The sequence below is a fragment of the Epinephelus fuscoguttatus genome, linkage group LG8 (assembly GCF_011397635.1).
Source record: "Epinephelus fuscoguttatus linkage group LG8, E.fuscoguttatus.final_Chr_v1".
NCBI classification, from domain to species: Eukaryota; Metazoa; Chordata; class Actinopteri; order Perciformes; family Serranidae; genus Epinephelus; species Epinephelus fuscoguttatus.
Genome location: NC_064759.1, coordinates 549,711 through 575,771, shown reverse-complemented (window position 1 = coordinate 575,771; position 26,061 = coordinate 549,711). Strand labels below are relative to the sequence as shown.

At 46.8% G+C, this 26,061-nt stretch overlaps 1 protein-coding gene across 4 annotated transcripts in view; it reads left to right on the top strand.

Annotated features, from left to right (window-relative positions):
- sema6e (sema domain, transmembrane domain (TM), and cytoplasmic domain, (semaphorin) 6E) overlaps positions 1-26,061 on the top strand; it is a 182,305-nt gene that overhangs the window by 64,402 nt on the left and 91,842 nt on the right. For 3 of the 4 annotated variants that reach the window (XM_049582618.1, XM_049582617.1, XM_049582615.1), the window contains exon 3: positions 17,774-17,931. The gene's annotated coding sequence lies outside the window, so the exon portion shown is untranslated. Of the gene's footprint in view, positions 1-4,257; positions 4,316-17,773; positions 17,932-26,061 lie in introns of those variants that run through there. The other variant, XM_049582616.1, reaches the window with a different exon arrangement.

Here is a 26,061-nt window from a genome sequence, read left to right as displayed (position 1 = left end):
TTAATAAAGCCGATGGAAACACACCAGTGACTCACCAAAACACAGCTGGGTGTCTTGTTTGTTGTTGTTGGTCTGTAACAGTCGGCTCACCTTGAAATATACAGTGGTTGTCCGCCAGCGACCTCTGTGACCTCCGCAGACGCCGCCATGTTTACATCAGGTGACGGCGGTGATGAGGGCGAGCAGCAGCACGGTCAGGTGTCAGATCTGTGCACTGTGACCTGAGAAATACTTTCACAAAGAGTCACGTGATGTCACTGCACACGGATTGGTTGTTCATGACGTAACGTTATCCAGGGAAATATGAGGTGCATCCCTGCATGTGTCCACGTGAGTTTTCTGCGTCCTTTGAGATTTGGGCGTGTGATGGACGCAGGATGTGTCCCCGACAACATCACAGGTTTTGGCAGAAGAAGGTCGTCTGTTAGAAACTCACATTATTTAACTCCCGTCTGAACTTCAGACGAGTTTCTGACAGCGTTTTCTTTCCTGACTGAAGCACTTTCTGAATGAAACCTGTTTCAGAATTTAAATCTCAGTCAGACTCTTCTTTGATCCGACATGCTGTGACCTAAATCATAAAATCAGGAAAGTTGACGCTGTGTTTTGTGAAGGTAAAGTTCGTCTGTCAACATTAAAGACACGAAAAGGTTAAACAGATTTTATTCATGTGTTCCAGCACCACATGATTCGTCCTCTTCCTGTGTCCTCTCTGTACCAGCGGCACCTTCTTCTGGCTCACAGGATCTAAAGAAGCTCCGTATCTCTTGCTCTCTGTTCTGTCGTCTCTCTCGTCCTGTTGCTACCCTCTCATTCTCTCAGCGTGAGGTCGTCGAGTCGTGGCAGTCGTGGCGGTGGGAGGTGTGGTGTAACCCCGGCTGTTTTGGCAGATAAGCCTCAGCCTGCCCACCTGCTCCCCGCTGCTCGTCAGCCAAATAGGACTCGCGCTGTCACAAACATTCAGTCGGCAGCAGAAGTTTGTCACCTCGATGGATCCACCGCCACCGCCTCACTGCTTCCTATTCTCATCCCTGCGAAGGATGGAGAGCGTCCAAATGTCTCTGGAACAAACAGCAACTGCTCCCTGTGGCCGTCTGTGTGAGAGTCTGTTCCTCTGACCCTGATTCCACCAGGATCGTCTCTGGAGGTCAGGAGGTCACCTTTAACAACAGACCAGGTGATGAACTGATCAGTCAGTCACCTGATCAGTTCAGGTGACTGACTGATCAGGTGAATCTTAATGCAGAATCATGTCTGACTTCAGCTTCTCAGGATTTTCACTCGAGGATTTTCTGTTTGCGTCTCTGAAATCTTCTTAAGTTTGATTTTTTTTTTTGGATTTGATCGGACACACGTTTGTGTTCTCGTCCTGTGTGGTCAGGCCGAACTGAACGATCCGGACCTGTGTGTGTGTGTGTGTGTGTGTGTGTGTGTGTGTGTGTGTGTTTTATTTGCTAAATGTAGTCTTTTTGTTGTTTGTAAATGTAGGTTATCAATAAAAATCAAAACTTTTAAATTGCATTGTTAAAAATGTGAAAATATAGTGTAGCCTACCAACTGAGCTTGTGTGCACGGCAGGCTTGAGCACATCCGTCTGAGGTTTTACCACTTTATCACTATTCCCTCTAACTTGTAGCTGTTTTTTCGTTATCTTTGAATTTAATATGAATTATGGAACCGTTTTTGTCAACGTTTGTTTCCCCCGTTTTGTACAATAAATTATTATTTAAAGTTTCAACAAGTTTCTTTTGGAGTGCGTGACACAAGTGTGTTTTGAAAACGGCCCGGACTGTCACCTGCTCAACGCATCAGTACCTTCGGATGCCATGACAGTAATAGATTATAGATTAATAGTCACCTCTGATGATCCAATCAGGGCTGCTGTCAGGAAGGCGCTCCCTCCCCCGGGCGCTCGCCGCTCCTTCTGATGTCACTGTGTGAAAGCTGTCGCTGCTCTTCTTCTTCTGGTGTTGGCAGCGAGTCTTGGGGCTCACCTGGAGCCCACCTGAGGCCCCGCAGCCTCTCTGAGCTCCTCTTGTCACACTGTTGCTCTTCAGCTCTGCTTTATATTCACTGACTCTGTTGTGGCGCTCACGTAGGCAGCAGCGCTCACTTTCCTTCGTTCCTCCTGAGACTTAATGTTTCCTGTTTGTGAGGCTTCAATAAGAATCACTTAATGTGGTGCGAGAGGAGCGACGGACCCCTGCTTCTTCACAGAGGACTGAAGACGTTCCAGGAATAGGAGCAGCCCAACGTCTCCTCTGCCTGTCTCTCTGCCTGTCTCTCTGTCTGTCTTTCAGCCTGTCTCTCTGTCTGTCTCTCTGTCTGTCTTTCAGCCTGTCTCACAGCCTGTCTCTCTGTCTGTCTCTCTGTCTGTCTCACAGCCTGTCTCACAGCCTGTCTCTCTGTCTGTCTCACAGCCTGTCTCACAGCCTGTCTCACAGCCTGTCTCCTGCTCCTCTGTCAGGAACAAAATGCTGAGTTTCTTTCCGCTCACGTCTCCTTCATCCTCGCCGTCCTCGGGACGCTCGCTGCCCCACCTTGAGTGGTTTTATATATATGTGGGGTTTGACTCGGGGAGCTCGTCCTCGCCGCTCCGGCCAACGCGGCTGCACTCTTCCTGTGATGGTAGGGAGACGGATGATGGAGAGAATGATCCTCGTGGCGCAGACATCAGTCAAGCTGACAAATGGCAGCCCCAAACTTGGAAAGCCATTAGCAGAGCGAGGCGGGAGTGAAGCCGGGCCAAGCCCCACTCATTTCCATGAGTCCCCCCTTCCAGCGCGCAGCCTCGTGCCAGGCCCCGACATGGCGGCGGGTGTTAGCACCTCCTCTCTGTCCCTTCTGGCCCTCGCAGCCAGCGTGTTGACGTCGGGCCGAGCCCCGACCATTAATGAACAAACCCTCCACAGAAACATGAAGGGGCCGCCTGTCTCTTCATTCCTCTGCTCTGACTCACGCAGCTGGCAGCGAGCTCTGTGAGATGAAAATAGGTGCTGCGACTGGCGTTATGGATGTGTACAGTTTGTCAACACTGATGTCATCACTCAGACGAGGATCTGGACTCAGAGCGTCACTCTGTGCTGATGCATCTGTGAATCTGCAGCTGGACTCGGGCCAGTTTGGAATCAGTTTGATTTTGAATCTGATTTTCACTTCATGGACGCAGCGTAATGTTTTTTTTTTTTTTCTGTGAGCTCACACAGCCAGGTGAGAGGTTAGCCGTTCAGCACGGAGCAGAAAACATTTTCTATTTGTGTCTGTGTTTCAGCAGCTGCTTGGTGTGTGAAGGAAATAATGGAGTTTGTTTTAGTTCAAACAGGAACAAGGAGGCAGGAGGGAGGAACGTTAGCTCCTCTAAACGCTGACACACACTCTGCTTAGAAAACACTGAAAACGCTGAGAGAGGTTTTTAGGATCACGTCTGATTCTGTGTCTTTAAAACGAGTCAGAATGAACAATGTGACGTAAACAACCACCGACTTTCACCCATGTTCCCTTCCTGTAAGATTGTAAAGTCAAACCCTGTTCTTTCTTCCTAAACGTGACCACGTGTGTGTTGTTGAAGGTAAAAAACATCAGTTGGCAGTGTTGTACTGATGTAGTGCTTTTATTTTGAAAGAGACTGTATCAAACTGTACATTTCCTGTGAAAACAGAAGTGTATTTTGAAAACAGACAATGCATGTAACAGGCTGAAGTTGACACGGCGTCCCAGAACGTCAACAACCAACACACCCAGGGTACCTTGGACGCCATATGTGGACGTGGAAAGTCCATGACCAAACGTGGACATGTGACGAGGTCACAGTGAGGATGATGATGGTGTCAGAATGACAAATAGACGATGATTGATTGAAGATGAAGATGAAGGGATGATGATGATACTCTCACAGCAGAGACGAGTCCAGGAGAGATGTTGTGGTGAAATTGTCCGTTATAGACGAGGAGGAAATTGGCGTGATTACAGAGCGTGATTAGAGAGAGCTGGTAAACAAAACACTGAAGTGTGACATGTCTGAGCTGAGAGCCATTGCCTCATCATGGCAGACTGAGAGTGTGTGTGTGTGTGTGTGTGTGTGTGTGTGTGTGTAGGAATGTGACACACAGAATGCGGCCCTACAGGAAGTGTCCTGATGCTGATGGAGATAGAGCAGGTGGAATGTGGTGCGACTCCCCTCTGACCACCCACAGGTGTTGGTGAGCGTGCAGAGCTTTAACCTGAGAGCAGACAGGAAACTACTTCCTGTGTAGAAACATGGATTAAAACATGATTGTCCTGACACCAGCGTGGAGTTCTGAATATTAGACACTAAGTGAGTAACGATCATTTCTGTGTCTGTTTTTGTTTCTGTGTTGGAGCTCCTGAGCGGTTTCTGCCTTCGACACGTGGCAGGCTTGAACTCTGGACCACGCTCTGTCAGCTCACACAGACACACAGGATCGTGGGCTTCATCACAGTTTACTTTGTAATCTGCATTATTTTGACTTAATGGACTCAAATGATCACGTCTGACTGTCTGACTATCAGGACTGATGTTTGAGTCAAACTGCTGTGGTTTCAGTCAGAAACATGTAAAAAATCAACGAGCAGCTTGAGATGTCAAATTGCAAATAAATAAATAATACAAAATATTATTTAAAAAAAACGAGGGAAGAAAGAAAACAGCTTGAGGAAAAATATATTTATAATTATTTTACATTTAAAAATGATTTCACAGAATTATTATGTTTTTCCTCATTTGTTTTTTACTTTTTTAAATAATGTTCTTGTTTCTAACTTTCTTTTATTTGTACTAATTTATTGCTGTTTTATTTTTTTGTTGCTCGTTGCCTTCTTCACGTTTTTAAAAGACATGGAGTCAGTTTGCTGTCGGCTTTAAAGGGTTAATATGTGACGTTTCCTAAAAGTAGTTTGTGACCTGGTCTGGTCTGATCTCAGAGGCTGAGCAGGGTCAGGTCAGAACCTTGATGGGAGGCCGCCTGGTGCCGTCAGTTTGGGGCAGCTGAGGCTCAGGATGTAGAGCGGGTTGTCCACCAATCCGAAGATCGGTGGTTCGATCCCCGGCTCTTCCCGTCTGCATGTTGAAGGATCTTTGGGTGAAATACTGAAATACCTCAAACTGCTCTGATCCATCAGAGGGTCAGAACCTGAGGAGCAGGCGTCACGTTAGCTTCAGCCTCAGTGTGTGAACGTGTGAATGTGACTCGTAGTGTTAAAGTGCTTTGAGAGGTCTGAAGACTAGAAAGGTGCTGAACAAGTGCAGGTCCAAGTCCATTGTTTTAAATACTGTTATATTCTATAAACTATGAAGGCTGAAGAGTTTATTTTCTGTGAAACAGCTCATTTCATAGAATATGAACCTCGACATGTTCTGGTGCTCCGACGACCAGAGAACGACTGGTTCATTTCATTGTTTAAGTTTGACAGTTTTTTATCAAAGAGAAAGAAAAGTTTGTTTAATTAGTGTTAATGTAGATTTATTTTTCAGTTTCACATGATCCAAGAGCTCAGTTACCAAAATGATGACGTGATTATTTACCAAGTTTCTGCTGCTTGTTTGATTTTCTGTTCTGTTAATGCGTCTGAATTTATCTTCGCTGGACTCTGGATTCGCTCGCTCTGAATTAACAGTGTCCTGTACGCCCGTGCTCCCCGTGTACGCCCGTGCTCCCTGTACGCCCGTGCTCCCTGTACGCCCGTGCTCCCCGTGTACGCCCATGCTCCCCGTGTACGCCCGTGCTTCCTTCATCACCACTAGTTGTTTGGTGTTGTTTTGGTTTGACTGCCTGAAAGGAGGAAGTGACGACAGACACAGAAACTGTCACAGGACTGAAACTAAACAGAAAAGAAACATGAAACTGGACAGTTGATTTGTGTCTGTCTGACTGACGCCTGTCATCCTGCAGCAGATGAAGAAACTTAAAGTTAAAGCAGCTTTCTTTCTTTCATTCCTTCACAGTGAAACATGAGTTTGTGTCTGAACGTCTGTTCACAGGAAGTGAGTCAGTGAGTCATGTGACTGAGAGCAGGGAACATTATACACAAGCAGCCTCCTGTATTCAGATCTGATGTGAGTGCTGGTCATCAGCAGGTCATCGGCCCCGCCCACCAGCAGGCGCTAAACTACTTGTGGCTGGACGCCGTCTCTGTGAGGGATTTTAAGACAACATGAAATCTCATCTCGCACCTCGATGCCTTGTTTACTGACGAGCTCTGCTCGTCGGGAAACGGCCAAACGGGAGCTTAAGAGTGTGTCCACGGGGGAAAAAAGGGATGGCGTTGACAAGGCAACGGGAGCTCATTATCTCGTCGTCTATGCCGGTCCACGGCGCGCCATTGATGGGTGCCAGAGGAGAGTTTGGAGCAGACAGATGGGGTTGCACCCTACGTTTCACACAGAAGACGACTGAGCAGGAATAACACGTCCATGAAAATGACATGTCGGCGCTGTAATCCTGGATTACCTGTCTGCCTCACTCTCCTTCGCCGTGCGTCTGCGTGTCGCACGTTCCATATCAGAGCAGATAACAAACAGTGGCTCAGCCTCGGCTGCTGCTGGGAGACTGTGTTTGAGCCGTATTGTCAAGATACAGAATGTGCGCAGCCAGCAGGAGCTCGGCTGTCTGCCTCCTCTCATCCTCTGCTGACCGCTCTCTGACAGGAAGTGTGGCGTGGGGACAGGTGAGGCCGTGGAGCTGTGGGTCATCTGGTACATTTTATCTGCTGATCTCAGGTATGCAAACTGTCTGTGCTGCAGTAACCGGCGTCCACTGATGTACAGAAGGCTTGAAGATGCAGAGATAAACATCAGAAACACCAGTTTTATGATCACTGCATGTGTCAGCTGTTGTCTCTCTGCTCACCTGAGAAGGTGTGTCAGTGAACGCCTCAGTCAGGAACAGAGAACGAGGGAAATCAGTTTCAGTTCAAGTTACTGCTCACTGCTCACTGACCGAGTGATTTGGTGGAAAATGGAAGATGTCTTGAAATCTAAGTTTTGCCAGGGCTCCACATCGGCGCCTGAAGTGAGGAGACTCTGTGCTGGGTCTCATGCAGTTATCTGATTGGTTGAGTACAAAAACAAAGTGATGTCACATTATGTGGAAATAACCTGTGAGTCCATCTCACCATCAACTGTCAAACAGCACTGATGAGACAAATCTGACACAGCAGACGTGAACTCTGCTCAGACATGTCATACACGACATAACGTCAAATATCTGTAAAATGCTGCAAATGAGAAACTCACCTTGTTTAGCACAGAAGCTAACGTTAGCCGTCGTGCTGCTGCGGTGCGATCGAGTCTCTTCCAGAGGTTTTATAATCAGCCTTGAGCTCAGACGTCTTCACGGAGACTCAGTGAGACAATCCATGGTGATTAAACCCCACACTGAGTGTCCTCTGATCATTGTCGTCACTGTCACCGTCCAATCACAGTGGAGAAGGGGCAGGACAACAAACACAGCAAAGACCAACCATCACAGAGGACAAATGCTGTGCTGAACAACAGCTGTCACTTTTCAGGTGGTCCTTCGCACGGCCTGATGACAGCAACACCAGCGACTGTCCGACCAATGAGCAACAGACAACATCGACCAACCAGAGGGTGGCGGTCCTGTTCATCACTGAGGAACATTTAAAGTCAGCATCATGAGACCACACAGACAGTTTCATGATGATCTCAGTTTGATAAACACAAACAGTCTGAATTTCAACTTCTGGCTTCAGTGATGAAGTCAGAGCGTTTTCCTTTTTACTGCTGCTGGATTTTCTTTACAGTCTGAACTGAAGCCTGAGCGCAGAAACACACACCAGGCCGAGCCCACTGCTCTCTGTGTTTGTGTTCATCTCCAGCTCTGGTTGTGCCACAGCTAACAGCTGTAAGTGGTAGTCAGCGTTGTTATATTCAAACTTGATGAGTCAGATGTTCGTCACATTGAAGTTTCAGTTTGGTCCATTTCTTCTGGTGCTTGTGTTGAAAACTGCAGTTGTCACAGATTACAGAAGGCGTGGAGGAAAAACTTGCAGACTTTTCAGCACACGCTCAGAGAGATGTACATCAGCAGCGGCGGCGGTGGCGGCTCTGTGGGTGAGCTCGCTCCTCAGAGATTGCCTTGGACCGCTGCCACCGGTCAGATTACAGCCACAGGAGACTGGATGAGAAAAACCTCCAGTGCCTTTGTTCAATCCCCGTCCTCAACATTTTATTTCTAGAGAGTAACAACTTCTTGTGTGAGAGCTTGCGAGCTGTTTACGCTTCCGTCTCTCAGCAGCCAATCTTTCTTCTGGTGATGTGTTGTGCGGCGGTGTTTACCCACGGCTACGTCTGCTGTTTGCAGGAAGTGAGTGGGAGAAAGAGATTTAGTGTTTTTTCCTGTTGATGATTTGCATGGTTTTGGTTCGTAGCTCTGCGGCAGCCTGCAGAGGTTTTAGTCCTGTGTATTTGGCACAGATCATCCCTCAGCTCAGATATTTGACATGTTGGGTTCCTTGAAGGAGGCAGCTCACTCCTCACGTCTCTGCATCGTATGTGAATGTCACATCTTTTGTCCAAGGGCACAAAAACCCTGCAGAAGATGATGAGCAGCGTTCTTTATGCTGAGTTGAACAATAGAGCGCTGACAATAAAGCTGTGATTACAGAAACCAGTCATTAAATCTAACAGGAGCAGAATGTGTACAGACTGACCTTGTGACTTCAAAGACCAGCACAGAAAATATGACATGTGATTTGTCTGAACGGTCCCGTACAGCTCAGGTACACATTTTCTCTTCTGTGTCAGTTTATGTTGCAGACACGTCGAGCACAAAGCAGCTTTTTGTTGGTATTGTGTTGTGATGCTGCAGAAATAATGCATCAGCTCTTTATGTTGCAGAGACACAACAGTGACATCATCATCACAGACATGTTCATTCAGTCCAGGTCTGACATGTGAAGCCTTCAGAGGACACGAGCTCACAGCTGGGTTTATTCAGGCTGTCTTTACACATGTCGTCTGAAGTCTGCAGACATGGATCAGACCACAGTCTTTACTGAGGACAGGACCAGTCTCTCCCTCAGTGCCTTGCTCAAAGGCCTCTCTACAGATAGCATGAAGTAACGTGGCAGGGTTTGAATTATGGCAGAGAGGTCAGGAGCTGGCCTCCATCATGGCTGCCGCCCGCTGGGTTTGTTTCCATGCAGGACAGAGACATGATGGATAATATGTGGAGAGATGTGAAGGTGTGAAAGGATGCAGCAGCAGCTGGTGGAGATCTGTGGATGGAGTCATGTGTTTGATTTAGATCATCTGGACTGTTGTCAGTGTGTCAGAGATGAGCTGTCAGGTTCACCTGTGCAGATCCTCATTTAGACAAACAGCTTTTTCTGTCTGTGGAATTCTTTACCTTCAGAATTTAAACTGGATCCTGATTTCGATCACGTTAAACTCAAACTGAAACAGTTTTTAAGAGGAATCAGTGATGCAGTCATAAATGATTTGGAGCTTCCTATTCTGTGGTGCTAATTATGTATCACAGTTTGTGTCTTGTTCTGTCTCTACTTTTATTGTTGTGACTTCACACTGTCACCTGTGTTTTTGTATCTTAAGGCCCAGCTGGGGACGAGCATTGCAGACTAGCTCAGGCTGTAACTGCTGTGGTGTGACATGTATGTGTGCTACATGCTTGTTCCTATACAGAGAAACATTCAGTCAATAAGTACATCATCAATAACAACCTCAGGAGGGCCCACACACACGGCCACTGTGACATTAGCTTTTGCTCAAATGTGGAAAACCCACAACTACCAGAATGCACTGCACCACACCGGACCAATAAGCACTCCTGCTGGTGACCTAATGCAAGTTCCAGGACCGAAAACAAAATGGCAGCCAGCTCGTAACAAACAGTCTCTAAAATATGATTGTGAAAACACTGCAGGAAGAAAAAGACATGTAGTGACAGAAACTCAGTTTTACAGTACGACAAATCACATAATCATTATTATTATTATTATTATTATTATTAGTTACAGTGACACGTGAAGGATGGAAACAGACGGGTTTATTTGGTTCAATAAATGCTTTAATGTGTTAATACTGTAACTGAAATCTGAAGTCTCCATGTTGGAAATAACTAAACTGAAGGTCAGAGTCAAAGACCACTCGCCTTTTCCTTCAGTAAGCAAATGTACACAATGTGATGTATGTCAGATTGACTCCACAGTGTACCTTTAAACCTGTTTACTGCTGTGGTTCATCAGTGCTGCTTAGTTTAATCTCAGTTTACTGAGTGTGAGATCTGCTTCTGTCCCATGTGTCTGCGGTGCACACACCAACATGAGGAAGTACGATCAGCTGCGGTGAAACATGTCATCAGGTGAATTCTTTCCACTGAGAGATGAGCAGGGAGCTCAAGATGGAGGGACGTCTGGCTCAGTTCACTCACACACACACACACACACACACACACACACACACACACACACACACACACACACACACACACACACACACACACACACACACACACCATCACTGTGACGATGCTAACCTGGACGACAATCAGCAAATTATCTCTTTAAGTTATCATGAAATGAATCACGTGTGAAGCTGACGCAGCGCTCGGCGTGTGTGTTCAAGACGTCTTGATTTGAGGAGGCTGAGTGTTTCCTCTCTTACAGGACCTTTACTGCTGCTCCACCTCGCCTCGCCGCTGAGTCTCTGTCAGATCACATGATGTTTACTTCTGACATTTTCCAATTTAGCTGTCAAAGTTAGAGGAAGGACGGACGGAGAGAAGAAATACCAACACACACACACACACACACACACACACACACACACACACACACGGCGTGCTGTGTACACTGTTTGGCCAATAAGATCTCAGAGCTCCACTAAAGCAAATCAAATGTGAGCAGACATTCATCTGTCCAAAGTGATGCGTCACTCCCAGTGGGAGGGAGACAATCGCAGTAATTGTGAAGAGGAAGCTGACAAGATGTAAAAACAATGGCCGTGTGTCTCAATCACACACACACACACATACACACACACACACAGAGTGAGGAGCATATTTGTGGTCGCCTGGTGTTTGCGTTGGTCTGTGTGTGTGTGTGTGTGTGTGTGTGTGTGTGTGTGTGTGGTGTAATGTGGTCTTTAATAAAGACACAGGTTGGCAGATCGGGAGTGTCAGTGCATGTGGCGTGCAGCCTCTTCAGGTGATTTATGAGCGTGCTGTGAGGCTATTACATTCTGGGCCCAGTCGTGTTCAGTGAGGCTGATAAGAGCAGCCCACCTCTGCAGGTACGACATTTAGTTTCACTGGAATATCTCTGCTGTTTGATAAAGGAATTAAAGACGAGCAGAGAATCTAATCACGTCGTCTGCAGCTGCAGCTGGAGCTCCTCTATTAGGTTAGCCTTCCTGCTTTTGTCCTTCAGAGTGTGTGGAGCATGTTGGAGGGACGGCGGCTCAGATCTGTCTGCATCGTCACTGAATTACAAATGTTCCACCTCTTAACTGTGGAAACTAAATTCTGCATCAGTTCCTCTCGCTTCAAGACGCCTGACCGCAGAGCGAGTTCCTTTACCCTCCTGAGGACGCCTCTGTTTATCCTGAACAGTCCTCACTTCAGGCAGAGCCGGAGCGTCCGTCTCTGTGCCGCTCTGGACCTGGACCTCGTGTTTGCAGACAGACAGAGAGGCGAGGGGCCGACACGGCGAGGCCAGAGTTCACGCCGCAGAGCGCCACAGCCCAAAGGCCAGTTGTCAGCCACCGGCAGAGGGGAAATCAACGGGGCACCGGCCAGAGCGCTTTGGAAAAAGGACGAGTCAGGGTCGCTTTCAATTAGCACAGCGTGTTGTCACTTCAGCGAGCGGCGGGGGCGAGAGGAGGAGGAGGAAGGAGGCAGCCGAGGGTTAGGGAAGGAGAGAGCAAAGGACACAGGTACAGAACTGAAGGTTTGAAGCCACTAAGGCACAAACAGTCAGCAGGATAAAGATTCTCATACCTCCATGTTGGCGGCAGCTGAGGACGGAGGAATTTTGTTTCTTGGTTGTCAGTCTGTCTGACCCATTCTCGTGAACGTGACATGTCAACAACAGCTCGAGGGAATTTGCTTAAATTTGGCACAAATATCCACCTGGACTCAACGGTGATGGCCGTCAAATGTCACCGTGCCCACGAGTGATATTCCAGGAACACATCAGGGATTTTTATTTATTTATTTATTTTTATTTTTTAGTTTTTCAAATTTGGCACAAACATTCACTTGAAGTCAAAAATGAACTCATTCAGTTTTGGTGTGCAAAGGTCACTGTGCCCATGAGTCTGTCTCATTTACGTGAAGTCCATATTTCAAGAACCACTTAAGGACATTTCTTTTACAAATTTGGCACAAATGTCGTCTTGGACTCAACAATGAACTGATTTTGATTTTCGTGGTTGTAGGTCACTGTTACCAGTTCGTCATATTCTTGTGAACATGATATCTCTTGAAGGAATTTGCTCAAATTTGGCACAAATGTTCACTTTGGCACAACGGTGATCTGATTAAATTTTGGTGGTCAAAAGTCACTGTGTTCTCGTCTTGCTCATTCTTGTGAACGTGATATCTGAAGAAGGCTTTGAGGGAATTTCATTAAATTTGGCACAAACGTCCACTTGGACTTTAGAATGACCTCACAGAATGTTTTTTTTTACATAACTGGACATTCATCCACTAATTCTGACCAAACTTGACACAAATGCCTAACAGGATAAAATAATGAAGGTCAAAAGGTCAAAGGTCAGCTTGACTGTGACATCATCATGTTTTAACGTCATATCTCAGGAACAGAAGGGGAGACATTTGGTCAGACACTGAATCTTCAGATTGCTGATTGGCCTTGTGAGGTGGTATTTGTAGTTTTTCATGTTTTGTTTGTGGCATAAACAGATAGTTGTTTATAATAAACAGATAGTTGTTTATAATAAACAGTTGTTTATATGATGATGTCATCTGTAAATGTATATTTAACAGCGAGCCGAACGTCACGGTATCAACCACAAACAGATCTTCATCATGTGCGGGGTCTCAGGATGAATGAGTGAGACTAAATGTGACCTCACCCTCAAACAGGCACAGGTGTTTACATTAATGATGTCATAGATGCGCCCACAGAGAGCTGAGGTGTGACACGTTCAGGTTGGTCTCTGAGTTTGAATCTGGGTTTGTTCTGTTGTTGTAAGGCTTTTCAGGGTTTGTGTGTGTGTGTGTGTGTGTGTGTTACTTCCCTCTCAGCCTTTGTGTGTGTCTGATCTCAGTCCTCGAAGCATCAGAAGGCCGGCGGTGGCGGTGGCGGTGGCGGTGGTGGCGGCAGCGGCAGCAGCAGCTCCTGACAGTTTGTGAATGCTGAATGAATGTGTTGGCTTTATTGTCCTCTGGGATGATGTGCCGACAGATTTGAGTGTTGGCAGTCCAACAAAGCTCCTTCTTTAGAAGAGCTTTGTCACATATGAGGGAGTGACTCAGAGCTGCCGCCCTGCTCGATGGAGGAGAGCAGAGTAATTAATGGCTCTAATGTTCCTCTCCGTCCTGACAGACCCTCAACAACTCATCTGTGACGGAGAGTGCAACGACTCCTCTCGCTGTCAGAGACGCTGACGACCAGTCTCATGATCTGTGACATGAGATAAGACGTCCACATCCCCCACTGATGATAAACACCAGCCCTGTTTACACACAGATGGCGCTATAGAGCCGCCACAACGTCCCGCCTGCACACCGCCTTTACATTTTTACACACGTGTGTGATTACAGACAGCATGATGACATCACAGACATGTAGCATCACTACAGGTAGCGGCGTCACTAACTTCACTGCATCTCTGTGAGAGTAGCTTCAGTTGAGGAGCCGTTATTGTGATGAAGAGCAGTTAGTAGCTCTGCTCACTACATTTAACATGTGACAGCAGCGTCAGCCTCCAGTGTGACACATAACATACGTGTCAGCAGCTCTTTGTAAACAATAACAATGACATCACATGTCAATAACAATGTCAGTCTAAAGTATAAAGATAGATGTCCTCATACAGACAGTGCGTCTGCGCTGTCAGCACCTGTGTTCTGTGTCCGATTCTACGATCGGACCTGTGATACAGAGCGGCGAGGTGTGAACGGCGTGATATCCTCGCCCTGAACAGGCGCTGTTAAAGGGCGATAATGTCTCGACAGGCTTCTCCATGTTTCCTCGTAGTTCTTGGTCCAAACTGTGCGTCGTCTTCCACAGGCTCCTCAGAAATGAGTTATTTGTTTCAGCACAGTTAATGCACTAAACATACCAATGCATGCTGGGACTGTTTTCCCCTGAGGATGGCGAGAGCCAGCAGAGCGGGCTGAGACTCGCCGCGGTCTGCCGGTGCAGAGGCAAGCTGAGACAAATACTGCAGCTCCCTGTTCGGAAGGCATTATCCCCTCACAAGTGTGAGGCTATTTCTGTGGAGTGTGGGCGGATGTAATGAGTGTGGCCGAACCAGCGTGCCAATTAGTCTCATACTCGTACACGTGTGCCCGCCTCACCACTCGTTGGAAAATGAAGATGTGATTTTGACAGAAATAATTTCAGCAGTGATGTTGATACAGGATCTGGAAGGTTTCTGAGCCAGTTTGATAAAGTACTCTGTGTTTTCCAATCACTTCCTGGTCAGGACAGAGGGAAACGTTCCAGGAAACTTTGTGACTACGACACACTTTGACCGTTAATTAGAACCAAGGATAATTAAAATGAAGTAACAACTTCCCACAGAGCGCCACTTTGGTCCTGATCAGGGCGGTGATGAATCGGTCCTCAAACTGAAGGCGTCACATTTGGAGGAGACACTGAGTGGACACTCATTGATTTTAACATCGGCTCGCTCATTTCAGTCTGATTCACAACAATAATCTGCGCCGTTAAGAGAAAACATGTGATGTGACACGGCAGGAAACATGTTGATTCAGCGCCTTTGGTGACTGCAGTGTGTACGCCGCAGCTTTGATGTGTGTTTTATTAGTTTTATCTCCAAAGGACAGCGAGGAGATTAAGTGGAAGTCAATCTGTCCGCACCTCTGCAGCCTTCAGCAAACGGCTGCATTCAGCAACACTATCATTACACACATTACATGGAACCTGGAGAGCAGCGAGTCTTATCACATCGTGTCTCACAGATAGTGAGAGCTAACAAGACACAAATGTGTGGACGGGAGGGGAAACAGTCTCAAATGAAAGCAGCCAATAAGCACAGTGTCATCTTCAGTGTGGTCAGCTGTGTGTGGAGACGCCTGCAGAGGATTAGCTCATTTATTCGGTGTTTATAAAGTTGACTGAACGCTTGTTTATGAGTGCCGACTCTGCCTTTTGTTTCCTCGTCTCAGAGGAGACCAGATGAGAGATTCCTGATCTTTTTTGAAATAGTCTGGGTGGATATTTTTCAGCCGGCCGGGCTCCTCTTGCCTCGCTCTCGTCAGTCTATTACATTCTCCTCCTTTTCTAAGAGACGGCAATTAATCTAATTAGTAATCAATCAGCCGGTGGGCCCCCCGCCTCCTCCGTGCTAATGGAGGATATGACAGGCCTGGACCTTGCATTATTAATACCCCCATTCCTGGAGCCCAGGGCCCCCCTGACGCCAGTGACCAGGGGCCATTGATCACTAGCACAGCCCAGTGAGCAGCTCAGGGCCTGCAGGGAAATATCCAGAGGAGTGGGAGAGAGACTGGAATGTGGAGAGGCGTCTGTGTGGGATGAATGTGTGCACGGGCTTCAGGGTCATTTTGGTGAAGGAGGGATTGTGCCAGATCTGCTCAGGGGAGCTTTAATGTCCTGAACGTGTGATGCTGGTGCCCGTGGTCTGCAGGGAGGCTGCTGGCGCACGTTGGGAGGAGATGAGGGATTGCACGGTGCTGTTAATAGGAATGTTGTGCTCTGAAAAGCTCATTTGGTTAATGGAGCTCACCTCCAAACTATTACGGCAGGATCAGGGGGCTCTCTGCGGGACTATTTCTAGAAAATGAGATTAGAAATTATAGAACGCCACTAACACCAGGGCACAATGATCGCAGCGTGGCAATGAAACAATCACGGCAACATTATCCTTCATCTCCCATGCGTTATATGAGCACCTGATCTAATCGGCCCAGCAGCTGAAGTTACAATCCCACCAGCTGATCTCATTTGCTGCGATCGATACTGAGAGCGACTCTGAGCAGGCCGTGAAGAAGAAACTGAGCACGACAACAGGAGCTGTTTGCCTGGTGTTAGCTGTTCCTCCTGTGTGCGCATCTGTAATGTGTCGACGCCGTGTGCCGGCGGCTGGTTATCATGTGGGTGATCCAGGAGGACGCGCCGTCACAGCTGAGCCATAACTAACAATCGCCTTTCAGGGGAATCTAACGGTGACATGATCCAGTCACAGCCGAGTCGTGAGGAGAAATCTGCTCCTGAAGTTTACTGAAGCAGGAGGAGCGTAAATCAACAGTTCATCGTGATATGATCTGGTATCGATTCTTCTTTGAAGATTTCACAAATTCTGCTGTGATATTATTCTGATGTGATTTCAATTCAGGTCCTGCGATCGATACGAGACGATATCATCTGATCATTGAACACGTGTGTTACAGACAAAGCTGCTGAAAAATAATGTGAATAAGTGAGACCTGTCAGGCAGCTGCTGTTTCTGTAGTCAGATGTTAGAGTAAGATGTCCGACCAGGTCCGTCACGTGTCCCCAGAGTTTCGTCACGTGTCCCCAGAATTTGATCTCTTACGGCTCTGTTTACGACACGTGTTGCGTGTCGACCTGTCAGTAGTCTGAAACAACATCTCTTAACTCTGCTGATTTATTCCACATTAAATAACTTTTCTCTCGGCTGCTACTGTTTGACAGTGACACAGATTTTCAAAATAAAAGCGTGACCTTAAGACGATGATATGGATCAATGTTTTCACTGATGATGATGATATTGGATCATTGATCACTGAGATCAGTGCAGATCGATGGATCATCTGATGATGACTGTATGAAGCTGTTCCCCACATTGTGTACGGCTCTCAGTTCCTCTCTGTTTATTTGTCTGTTTGTGTTTGTTTATTATTGTGAGGTCACTGTAAACATTAATCATTAACTGTAACTTGTGTGTGTGTGTGTGTGTGTGTGTGTGTGTGTGTGTGTGCGCGTGCCGAGGCCGTCACAATGCTCTGCCTGATCTGCAGAGGGCGGGGCTTGTTATGTATTTCCTGGTCGGCGGCGGCGTTGACCTCACAGCAGTTAAATCTACATCCCAGAGTAACAACGGCAGGTCGACCTGCGTCTGTGGCGACGCTCAGTGATGCTGTTTTGTGTCCTGACCGTGTTCAGACTGCAGGTGACTGTACAGACGTTATGAGGACAGCTGCTGCACTGACTCACAGTAAAAACTCTGTCATCATGAGCGCAGCTTTTGTGTTTGCATCATTGTTTTTCTTCACTGCAGATATTCATCCGTCCATCCGTCCGTCCGTCCTGCTGCAGGACACAATATCTCCTCAGTTATAAGAACAAGCTGTTTATCAGGTCTAGGAGGACGAGTGTGGGCGAAGGTTTGGAGCTGAATAATCCTGACCTCTGACTATATCTGTTTTCACTCTATATGAGGACTCGGACACACTTTAGCATCGCTGTGTTTCATATTCCAGCATTGAATATCTGTATCATACAACAATCAGCTGACACATGGTATGTGTTTATATTTACAGCTGATCCTCATGTGTTCATCTGTTTGTTTCCACAGGAAGTTTGTTGAAGACTGAACCATCTGAGAGGAAGAACCTCAGAGGGGTTCAAACCCCTGACGCCTCATCAACCCCCCCGCCTCCAAGTCCCTGCTGAGGTCACTTCCTGAGAGAAGTAGGAGGAGCTACAGACGGGTGGATCGAGACAAAGCTGTCGGTAAGTTCAGTTACGATTCTTCTTTCACATCGTACACAGAGTAAATATCACTGAGTTCAGTTTGAGCTTCGACGTCTGCTTTGTTTGCTTTGTTTGACCTGATCAGAGTTTTTGAGGTAGAATCAAAAACTGAAATCCAGGATCGTCGACATGCATCTAGCCGCTGCTGAGGGGTTGTACTTTGAAAATAATAGGAGCTTATTTTGTGATGTGTTTTGGCCTTTAGTTGTCTAGTTAGTTGTTCCCACGACCACCAGCTCTGTTGAGGTTGAAATAACCCCATAATTCTCAGAGTTAGATGAAAATCTGTTGCTTTTCTGTGCTGTTTACAGTCCTGTAACGTTCTCCCCTCCACTCACAGTCAGCTCTGTTTCACCACGCTGACCTCTGCTGGCAGCTGATGTGCACTACATGCAAAGCATCCACAGTAAAGCCTCTGCAGTGTGACGTTCATATGAAGAGGAGCATCTGTGTTTTGGACAATGTTAGAAATGATACTGTCGGGATTTCTGAATACTCTGATGCACCATCGCACTGTGAGACAGCACAGGCCTGTGTGTGAGTCATAGTGTTGTTCTGTTGTTTAATATTGTCTCCATTTATCCATGTTAGTGTGTGTTTAATGTGTGTTAGTAGAGTGAATCAAACTTCACAGCCCTTCACACAGACTCAACACAGTGGCACATTAACACCATCGCCAACTAGTGTTTTGGAGGTGTAACTGCAGAGCGACACGGACACACCGCCGCACAGTGTGAATGATGGTGTCGAACACTTGCGGAGGCTCCAGTGTTAATTCTGTTGACGAAAACTAGGACGAACATTTTTCATCAACGACCTTTTTTCCATGATGAAAACGAGACGATGACGAGCTAAAAATAGACCTTAATAATAAAAAATTAAGACAAAAATCTTTGTTTCATTTTCGTTGACGAGATGGAACGAAAATGTTTGTGGTGCATTATGGGATGTTGACAGTCAAGAACAGTCATGCTTGTAATTATCTGGTAAACTCCAGTAAATAGTCTGCACCAGGATGTTTCAGTAGCCAACAGAAACAGTCACACGTTTAGGGTTTTTGTATGAAGGATAAAAATGACTAAAACTAATAAACATTTTCATCTCAAGACTAAATCTGAAACAGCTGTCAGAACGAACACTGGAAGGCGCCGGCGTCATCTCTACACTGAGTCTGTGTCCAACGAAAAATCAGCCCTCAGTGTTTATCTGGAGAAAGTTTATCATTATAACGATGTACAGGATCTTCTGTTTCATCCCAGCGGTGCTGACGGGCCTCCACACAGATCAGTACAGTATCTGAGAATCACCGTCAGTGTAGATCTGACAGAGACGATCAGTACGTCTGCAGGACTGTCCCAGATATTCTCTGAGAGGAAACACAGCTCTGTGAGTCGCTGAGATGAATGTAGGAAATAATCACATATCTATAAATTCAGGTTCACTTCCTGTTCGGCTCAGTAATGGACTGAGAGCTGTCTGCTCCGTCTGGTAATGGCCTGCCCTCGTTACACCCAGACCTGACGGTACGAGCTGCAGCACATCGGGGTTTTTCCAAAGTGGTCTAAAGACAGCCGAGAGCTTTGGATCTCAGCTGTGCGTCACACAGACAGGTAGACGGACAGACATACTTTATGTAACACAAACACATTGTTTTTGTCCCTGTGAGCTCTCATTTGACAGCGTGAACGCTCACGTTTGGCCATCTCTTTATTCCCGGCCCTGCAAAGCTGCACATTGTGCTGTGATCCCTCTTTTGGCCGCCCCGGCGACACGGGGCCATTGTACAGAACAGTGCGTGAGTCAAAGTGAATAGAAGCCGGCACTTTAGCACAGCTCTCTGCTGACAGCAGGGAAACAATACATGACGCTCCGCTCAGAGGGTGAGGATATAGGAACGAGGTGATGAACAGAGCGCTGGTGTGGCGGTGGCACGAGGGCCCCGGCGTGGACAGCCTCTTTCTGCCTGTCATTATTGATGACACAAAGACGTATCAAAGGGGGTGAAATGGGACAGAACGGCAGTCAATGCGGGTGCACAGGCGTGAAACATGATCAGACCGCTGAGTTGAATGGAGGTATTATCGTGGCAGAAATGTGCGAGAGAGACGGAGGCAGAAAGAGACTGAGTGGCATTGCTTTCATATCTTGTCACCCACTCACTTGACAATGCAGCGCTGTGTCCTTCCCAACACAAGTGAAGCATAGTTTGCTGCATATTTTGGATGTATGAACATTTGTTCACGGCCCACATGCTGACATGAGAAAACAAAACACGTCTTTGTGTATCAAACCAAAACACGGCGAAGCTCTGTCTCAGTGAGGACGACTTTACAAGATGACAGGCTGAATTCATCTGTCACACCTGAAGGACGGGGTTGATGGGAAACTGCAGCTATTGATTAGTACTGGAGTGATCTGCAGATCCATCAATCAATTGTTCGACAAGAAAAACTTAGCTTTACTGAGGAGCAACAGCTAATATACTGAAGAGACAGTATAGAAGACACACACACACATTCTGACGTCCAGTGGAGTAAAGAAGCGTAAAACAGATCATCACACTCAGCAGCTCCTGTTAATACAGACTGGTGTTTGGAGCTCTTCCTTAAACGCTCCTCAGACCTCTGATAGATGACAGAAAGTCACCATCTTAGATACCCAGAGTGCGTGAGGTGGTCATGTGACACGCCAAACCTGTTGCCCATATTCAGGATAAGATATAAATGTACATGTGTCTGTGGATATTCTCATTTATCCAGGTCAATTCCATTCTGGCAACAATTAAATCGTAGGCAACTGGACATTTGATTTTGTCTAGAAGACGTTTCGCCTCTTATCCAAGCGGCTTCATCAGTTCTCAACGCATCGGTCTGACTAGTCCTCACTAGTCTGACAAACAGTGGAGTAAGACTCAGGTTTTTAACCTCTGTGGAGGTGTACACCCACCACCCTCATAAGACAATACTTCGTTAGTGGAGTTTCACTGGACCATTGTTTGGGTCAGGTGAGTCACACTAGTGAACGACAGTCGTTGGGAGTGAGTGGGGCCACTGGTGAGCAACAGGTGAGGTTTAATGTAAACCAAAGATCTCTGTGTTCACAGTTAGTCAGCGTCATCCTCAGAGACTGGGAGGTCTAACTCCGCCGGTTGTTGTGTAATTCAGGTGAAGTTGAGTCGAGCTCAGACCGGCCCGTTCACACCGCTGACACTTTCCTCTGTAACGTTCAAAAACAGTTTTGTCTCGTCATGAATCTTTGGTCTGAACTGGACTTTAGCTGTTAGCAAGTAGATAACACTAGCTGTTAGCTGTTAGCAGCTAGTTAATGTTAGCTGTTAGCTGTTAGCAGCTAGTCAGTGTTAGCTGTTAGCAGCTAGTTAATGTTAACTGTTAGCAGCTGGTTGACGTTAGCTGTTAGCTGTTGGCAGCAGGTGGAACTAAGAGCAGATGGAGGCAACACTGAGTCACTTCAATATGTGTTCAAGCTCTGTCTCATAAAAATGAGTATTGGAGGTCACCGCACACTCTAATGCTACAGGCTGATGTTTTCCTACAAAAATCAGCGCTCACAAATTCGTCCATATCCCACGTGATTTAAAAGGCTGTGATCACATGACCAGTGCACTGACAGCACAGCAGTAATGAAGGAAGCAGTCTGAGCGCCTGTCAGGACGGAGGCAGGTTGGGGTGGACGGGTCACATCAAAACAGACTTTAGACTTTCAGATCCGTGTGGACTTTGAGAACGTCCTCACTATGTTTCTTTTCCTCAACCTAACCTCAGTAACTTTACATCACTGTATGTCAAGGACGTGACATCATTCGCAGGATCTCATGCGAACTGTTCTATGAGAACACGTTGAACACCATCATGTGCTGTAGTGACAGGAAGGTGAGACTCTGACCCGTGTCTCCTCTTCACGCCTCACTCTTTTCTCTCTTTCCCTCCATTTAATGATCCATGTCACGAAGTCACGTCACCTGTCCACTGTGTGAGCGCGGTGTGTCACAGTAATAATCCTCCCAGTGAAACACGGAGAGCTGTTTGCAGTTATATGGACAAAATGAAGCCTGGATACAGACAGAGTTTCTGGAGGAAACAGGCCGGCATTGATTAACCTACAGGTTAATTTGTGGTAAATTGAATCAAGTATTTTGGAGTTGTTTTAAATAACACATCTGTCGTCCACCTGACCACCTGTCGGCAGGAACTTAGTTTGATCACCTGAAGGAAACGTTCCTGCACATCACTGAAGAAGTTTCTTTTTTAAGATGAATCATTTTGGTATTTTCCATCAGACTGTTGGAGGGGCTGATGTTCAGAGAGAGGAGATGTGTGACGGAGGTGCAGATTTAAATCCAGCCTGGTGCAGGTCTGTGTTTTGTCTCTGAGCCAGCTGAGTCACCAGGACGCCTTCTGTGTGGATTTCTTGTGTTTGCCCTCTGATAAACTCCAGTTGACCTCTCTGCCTGTTCGCCCCGAGGGCTGCAGTCTTTGTCACTGCCTTTATTTTCTCCTCCTCTTCCTCCTGTTCCTCCCCGAGTCGTGCTCCTGCTCAGTGTTAAATGAGGGCACGGCCACACTTGGATGTGCTGTGACAAATTGGCAGCGAGGAGGCAGATGGTGACGGGGAGGAGACTGGTTGTCACGCCATTTGCTGCAGCGACATGAATTGATCTCCGTGCCGCAGAGCAACCACACATGCTCCACTTGTGTAATCCTGACTTTGGTTACTCTGCGTGCACAAACTCTCTCTCACTCACACACACACACACACACACACACACACGCGCGCGCGGCACCCTACACCAGCCTTCCGTCCCCATTAGTATCAATGATGTGTGCAGCTGAGGCGCTCGCTGACTGTCGGCGGCGCTCCGCTCGGCTCCGCTCGGAGAGGCGAGGGGAAGCTGAGGGATTGTGACAGAGAGACAGAGCTCAGACTAATGGTAGGCTGGTGGGACCTACTGTAGAGACACACAGTATCACTGATGTAGTGTACATGTCAGCAGGCTGTTCTATTTACAGAGCTGCCGTCTTAACTATGTTTACCCAGGAGACTTTGCTACAGCTTGACTCAAATCCCCACGGGTGTTTTTCACTGCAACATGACTGCTGGTAAGATCATAGTTTGTGTGACAGGACTGGCATTGCTCATTAGGTTGTGTCCCAGGGATGGAAAATGTTCCCCACTCGGGTTTTCTGTGGAGCGGCGCCGGGCAGGGACTTTAAAAATACACCCGTCTTAGTTGAAATGGTGTCGGCTGTAACGGGAAGAGCGCCGGCTCACAGGAGGAGACAAACAAACACACAGAGCTGCATGTTTGCTGATGCTGGATCTGTTGACCCTCTGAGACTCAGGTCGGCTGCACAAATGTCACATTTGGCTCAAAACACTTTACAAGCTCAAGTTTAGCACCGAGTCAGCGCTGCCCTGATCATGTGACCTCACAGCAGGTCATGGTACGTTTCAGTTTACCCCTTCATTCGGCCTGTCATAGATAATTGTGATAAACAGTATCAAAATGGCTCTGTCTTTCCCTCAGCAGCAGCTTGTGTAGTTTGTGAGTCGCAGAGTGGATCAATGATCAGAGCTGATCAGATCAGATAGATGGATAGATGTGAGTGACGCAGCACACATGTTGGCTCATCGTCAGGGGCGGGCAAATGAACGATTATCAGGAGCCGCTTCCACTGCAAAAGGAAAGGATGGTTTTCTCGTCATTGTGACACAGAAATCACACAGCTTGTGACCTCTGGCTCCTGAGAGTAGAAATCATATGTGGTCAGACTGTGCGACATCAGCAGTATTGTTTTATTGTAAAAAACAATTCAATTTAAAATCATATGATGATGAAACTAATGATTCACACCTCCAATTAAAATCCTCCTCTTGTTTTGTAAAGTGGAAGATGATCTGACACAGAAGCTGTTCAGATGTCGCTCTCTGCTGCAGAATACCTCTTACCAACCAACCAAACTAGTTATGTGTCGGACTGGTAACAGACATGAACTGTGCTCTTAACATCTGAGCTGTAATTAACTTCCCAGTAACGTGTTCAGTGGAGACATTAGGTATCATGTGCCAAACACACTCAGGTCCTAAAGATCAACATGAAACAAGTTCCCACATCAGTCTGTAACTCTGTGTGCAGATCCTCAGCTTCAACAAACACGTGAACGCGACCCACAGACAGAGTCCGTCCACTCGGTCCAGTCACAGCTCCAAATGGAATTCAGCAGATAAACTCGGGAGTTTAATGAAGGCTTGATTGTGCTGTCATTAAAACGCTGTGTCGGTCGGCTCTGTGGGCGGGAGGATGGGATAATTGCCGGCTTTAGCTGTGCTCACCTGGAACGTGACAGGATAACTTTCCCACGGTTGTTTAATATTCAGTGAACCTGTGCGCCCCGAGCAGAGGATAGATATCGATTGGCAGATGTGATGCGTTCGCTGCCTTCCTGACAGGCATGTGTGTGGGAGCCGTGCTGTTCCCTCATCACCTCGCACAGACACATAAAAGAAACATGAAGAAACACAAAGAGCAAATTTCTCTAATGGTCGACGTCCTCCGAAGATTTTTTCCTCTCAAGCAGTGAAAAGAACAATTCAGTTATTGATCAGCATTTTGCTGGTATTCAACAGTGATCTGATGAGCTTTATAACTACAGAGCATCATATCGACTCTCTCTTCACAGAAATATCTGGAATTCAAAGAAGCTTTCTGCTGACTTTCATGTTTGTCAACCGCTAATTATCCTCACGTGGGAACGCTGAAGTGATGCAACTTCTCTGGGCGGCTGAAACTCGCCAGCTTAGCAGAAAGAAAAATGCAGAACCCTCCCACAGCATGCAGTGTTTTATGAGATGTCCGCACGCTATTAGACACTCGGAGCTGCTGGACAGGAGCCAGTTTGTTACAAGAACACACACAAATGCAATCGTGTGTCCACGCTCGAACACTGACAGCAAGCTGTGAGGAGAAAAACAGCCCTCCATTTGTGATAACAGCTCCTTCACTGTCAGCACAAACAATCTGCAGGCCTCTCTCCCCACAAGCAGGACGGCTGTTTACATGTGCCACATTCATGGAGAACACGCAGAGCAAAAACAAATCTGCAGCCCACTTTAAATAAATCATCTCCCTGGAACGGGAAGAAATCCCTCTGAACGAGCATCATGTTTCTACGCTGTCAGCAAACATGGCTGCAGCCTGGTGCACACAGCTCGGCCTGAACACGATGCAGGTGCTGTGCACGTCTCCGAGTGCGGGCTGGAAACATGCAGTGAGTGTGGATAATGAGGGAGCGATGGCTTCAAGTGGAGGTGAAAGTCAGAACGCCGACTCAAGGCTGTTTATAATTACTATTCAAATGAGCGAAGGGTCGAGCGTTTAATACATCTGTGTGTCAACAACACGGAAAGGTCAGAAAAACATCTTATTTTGGAGCTGCTCTGGAATCAGGTTTAATTTATGCTAATGTTCAGAGCTATTGAATAATGTTTACTTTGAGGGCAAAACCCAAATTAATTCAATTAGAATAAAGTTGATATTTTGGCCCATTAAAGTTGTGTCAGTTTCACCCTTCAGTTAACTCCTGTGCACGTGCACATTGATCTGTTTGGACTCTTGGCTGAGATCCACACTGAGACTGGAGACACAACAGGATCTCTACTTTTTAGCTTTTGGCTGTTTGCTCCTGTCAGCTGGACGCTGTCTCGCTGCACGTCAGTGCCAAAGTGAATTTTTTTTCTCTCCTGTTTTGTGCCAAAAGCGGAGGTGGACTCAGATTCCTGCTGTCACACATTAGCTGTAAGAGCAGTTACTGCAGGTCGTTTGTAACGTCACATGAACCCTGGATCCTGTTGTGAGCAGGTTCAACTGAGCCTGAATCTGTTAGTCTGAGCTCCACAAAGCCTGAAGTCTCAGTCAGAGGTGACGACGACCAAGAAGTGCGACTGGGGAAAAACAAAACCACGTGTTTGTTGTTGATGGAAGACAACGTCAATCCAAGGTGTTTTATCAACGTAGTGCTTTTATTCTGAAAGAGACTGTATCAAACTGTACATTTCCTGTGAAAACAGAAGTGTATTTTGAAAACAGACAAT